This window comes from Pogoniulus pusillus, chromosome 17, assembly GCF_015220805.1.
Source record: "Pogoniulus pusillus isolate bPogPus1 chromosome 17, bPogPus1.pri, whole genome shotgun sequence".
In the NCBI taxonomy this organism is placed as follows: Eukaryota; Metazoa; Chordata; class Aves; order Piciformes; family Lybiidae; genus Pogoniulus; species Pogoniulus pusillus.
This window is the reverse complement of record NC_087280.1, coordinates 24,325,850-24,329,847: the sequence shown is the minus strand read 5'-3', so window position 1 is coordinate 24,329,847 and position 3,998 is coordinate 24,325,850. Positions and strand designations below refer to the sequence as shown.

Sequence of the window (3,998 nt, the reverse complement as noted above, 5' to 3'; positions counted from 1 at the left end):
GGCATTGAATGATCTTCAAGGTCCCTTCCAACACAAACCGTTCCATGATTCTATGCTCCATGGTTTTCCTGAACCAGAGGATGGATGCTATGGAGAAGTGCAGACAAGAGGCTTGTGGGGAGCAAAGGTCCTGCTGTGTTGCTTACCCAAATCAGTGCAGAAATAGAAATGCTCACCCAAGTGTAAGTGCTACCCACGAGCAGAGGGCTACTCAGGAAAGGAAATCATTGCACTCCTTAGGAAAACATGGATCACACTCAGGGCAAGCTGAGGAACTTCCCAGAGCAGCTTGGAGCAGGAAGCTGCAGCAATGTGGGCTGCAGAGAGCCAGAGAAACACAGGGGCAGGCATGCAGTAGCTGGAGCAGCTCAGAAGTCCCAGAAGGTACTGAACAGTTGCCTCTGGGCAGCTGCACAAGATTCCCCTGCACCACTTCTTCAGAGAGTGCTTTTGTTAGGTTTGGGGCTGCAGAGTGAACTCCCAGTGGATGTTTCCTGATAAAGTTGGGAGTTTGCATGCAGGATGCTCTGACTGAACCCAGAAACTCAGCTGAAGCTGCTGTGAGGTGAACCAACGTTCAAACAAAGACTGTTCAGCCAAGTGCTCAGTGTTCAGCCCAGCACTGCCTGGGCAGCTGAGTCACAGGGCAGGGCTTATAAAGGAGCAGACACCCGAGGGAGCTCCCTGCAGCTTTCAGGTTTCCCAGTGTTTCTGACACTGCAGAGGTTGCTCCTGAGCTAGCCTTAGAAACCCACAGCACCCAGACCTCAGCACCCCTGAGCACTTCAGCATCCTTCCAGCAGCTCCTAGTGCCTACCTTGTCGAGCAGGAGATGCTGCAGCCTCTTTTGGAGTCTGTCCAGTTGGGTTTCTGCGACCCTGGCCCCGCAGGCACTGCGGGCTGCCAGCTCAGTGGCACCACAAGCTCTGCTGCCTTGTCCTTCTTGGCTGCCTGTGACCCAGCTGGGATGTGGGACTCGCCCTGCGTGTGGCTATTAAGAATTAAGCACGTATTGATCGTGCCATTTAGAGCTCCAGGGTGAGCCCTGAGGGGGGAGCTGTCCTTTGCAGCTCTGCCAGCACACGGCCAGTGCTTGTGGAGCTGCACTCCTCCTCTGCTGCTCTGACTCATGACTTCCCCTCTCCATCGAGTTCTATTTTCCCTCCATCCGCAGCACAGCACCGTGGCTGTGCCAAGCCCCACTTTGCAGGGCTGCCCCTGTCGGTGGCTTACCCTCCCAGGCACAGGGGTTATGGCTGCTCACTTCCCCAGTGCTTCACTTGGTTGCAGCTCTCATTCCGTGCCCAGGAGAAGTCCATAAGCTCCAGAAAGCCTCACCCCATGCCGAGGGCTCCAGGTGGCTTCAGCTGCTGCCTAAGCAAACCTGCTCTCCTCACTACATCTGTACTTACTGTTCTGAACCACTGAGGGGAATCCAGCAAAGGCAAACCCCTCACAGCCATTTTCTAAGACAAGGGAGTTGTCAGCTTTGCTGTTGACATTGGTTTTAATCATCTCGGGTACAGGCTGAGCTTCTGCTCTGCTTTTAGATTGCTTCTGAGAGGCATGAGCAGCCTGGCAGTGGGCCTGGCTTTGGTAGGCAGCAAGCCTGGGTCATCTTAGCAGCAAGTTTTCACTTGGGCATCCTTTCCAGGAGGCATCATCATTACTTGTCATGGGAGAAATGACATTTTGTTGTGGTTGTTATTCCAGCAGCTGGCTGACTGGGTGCAATCAGAGGAACAGCTGAGTGCAGAGTACCTCTCCTTTTAACTCTGGAGGAAAGCAACAGAAAGAGTCCTGCTCTGGTCAGTCTTCTTTCCGACCTGCAGAAACAACAAGCAGGCATTCACCAGGCTGGGCGCTGCAGAGCTCCCATTCCTCATAGCCGAGATTGCACCACCCCTGCTGATCACCAAGGCTTCGGCAGCAGGGGCAAGGAGCTGAAAGCAAGCAGCAGCAGCAGAGGCCGCTGAACACTCCCGCAAACACTGCCAGAGAGCCTGCTCTGCCTTCCACCCCCACGCTCCAGCCACCAGGCAGATCCTTCAACGAGACAGGAGGGAAACACTCCCCAAGCATGACCCAAGGGCTGCAGCAGCTCTGCTGTGAGCACAGGCTGAGGGAGCTGGGGGGGGTGCAGCCTGCAGAGGAGAAGGTACCAGCAGGACCCCAGAGCTGCTGCCAGTGTCTGAAGAGATCCTGCAGGAAGGCTGCAGAGGGACACCCTGCAGAGGATGTCTGGAGAGAGGCCAAGGGGGAATGGTTTGGAGCTGAGGCAGAGCAGGGTTAGAGTGGAGCTGAGGAAGAAGTTGCTGAGTGTGAGGGTGGTGAGACTCTGGCACAGGCTGCCCAGGGAGGCTGTGGCTGCCTCCTGCCTGGGGGTGCTGCAGGCCAGGCTGGATGAGACCTTGAGCAGCTGAGTGTAGCTGAGAGGTGTCCCTGGGCACGGTGGGGAGGTTGGAGCAGCTGAGCTCTGAGCTCACTTCCAACCTGAGCCATGCTGTGAAAAGTGTTCCTGTGGCTGGGGTTGCTGTGGTAGTTCTGTAGTGTTGCTGATCAGCAATTCAGTGTCTGCAGAGGGCCCCTTAAAACAGTTCTTGATTATTGTGGTCCTTGCAGCCTCCTCCTGCTCTGGAGTAGGTTTCATCACATCCTGCAGCTTGGCTGTGCACATCCAGCTACACTGAGAAGTCCTTTAAACGCTCTGCTGGATTTCAGAAATCCACAGGATCCTTCTTTACACAAAGCAGCATTTACCCCAGCTGCTGGGGGGGACTTCAAACTCATCACAGACACAGGCAGTGACTGCCCTGTCCTTCGAAGGACACTAACCCAGCCTGCCTCTTGTAGCTACCAGAGGACAGCAGAGACCTCAGCCTCTCTAAGGAGCACTTAGAAGCAGCACCAAAGAGGTTACCCGAGGGAAAACCCAAGAGCCAAACAGCAGCTGAATGCTTATCACCACTCCAGAGCACAGATCCACACAAAAGGCAAACTGTGGTAGCACTGCAACCCGAGACACTAAGTGTTTAGTTCAGCTGGAAAGGAAACCCACACTGCTTCCACCCTGCCATTACAGCTCAGGGAAAACATCTAATTCAGGCTTGATGGAACCTCTGGACTGTGTTTTGCCATCTTCTCTTCATCCTTCCCCTTGAGAAGGCAAGTACCTCAGCATGAAGGTCACATATCCCCTTGGACAAAGCCTCACAGACCTAAACCACTGATGCTTTGCTTCTGACCTGACCTTGTGGTCATGCTGGCCACCAGCTAAAGGCTGTGCTGAGCACTGCTGCAGAACAAACACTCATTGCTTTCCCTCGTGCTTCCACAGCCAGTTGCACCTCCACCACACTGCAAGCATGGGGCAAACAGCAAACCACCTCATTTCCACCTGTCTGCTCCTGATGGGAAACATTTCTGCTCAGCTGCCTGAGCAGATCACTGTCTCATAACCAGAGGGGCAGCAACCCTCAGGCAGCCTACACAAGCAATGACAAAAGGAGGAAAAAACTGGACCTTACCTTGCAGCCGCAGCAGCAAAGGTCTCCATGAGTACTGCTGCCGTGCACCTCCACCTGGCAGGGCCCATTAGGCTCAGCTGTGGCACATGAGCAGCTCAGAGAGCACATCCTAGAGCCACCTGCTAGGGGAGGGGACCTGCCTGTGTTTTCACTTAGGAAACAGCATCCTGTTTGCAGGCTTTGCCCAAACCAGTGCTTTGCTCCAGCCCAGAGCAGCTTGTGACACCCTGTCCTGAAATTTCTATCAGCTGCAACCTTCCCAATGCCTTGCTCGTGTCTGCTTTGTTGCACATCTCCCCTTTGGCCCCTCCCCTCTAAGTCCATGCTCCCTACCGTTTGGCACTCCCGTTGCAGCACTCGCTTGGCTTCAACGCCTCCAGCCACAGCAACTCCACCACCTCCCTGGGCAGCCCATTCCAATGCCAGTCACTCTCAGGGCAGCCTGAACCTGCCCTGGCATAGCTTGAGGCT

At 54.9% G+C, this 3,998-nt stretch overlaps 1 long non-coding RNA gene across 1 annotated transcript; it reads right to left on the bottom strand.

Moving 5' to 3' along the window:
• Nucleotides 1-433: 433 nt before the first annotated feature.
• LOC135183197 (uncharacterized) lies at nt 434-3,751 on the bottom strand. The gene is made up of 2 exons (XR_010305452.1): nt 3,528-3,751; nt 434-1,826 (listed from the first exon to the last, which is right to left on the bottom strand). It is a non-coding gene; the product is annotated as an uncharacterized LOC135183197 (long non-coding RNA).
• Between the last annotated feature and the right edge of the window lie 247 nt (nt 3,752-3,998).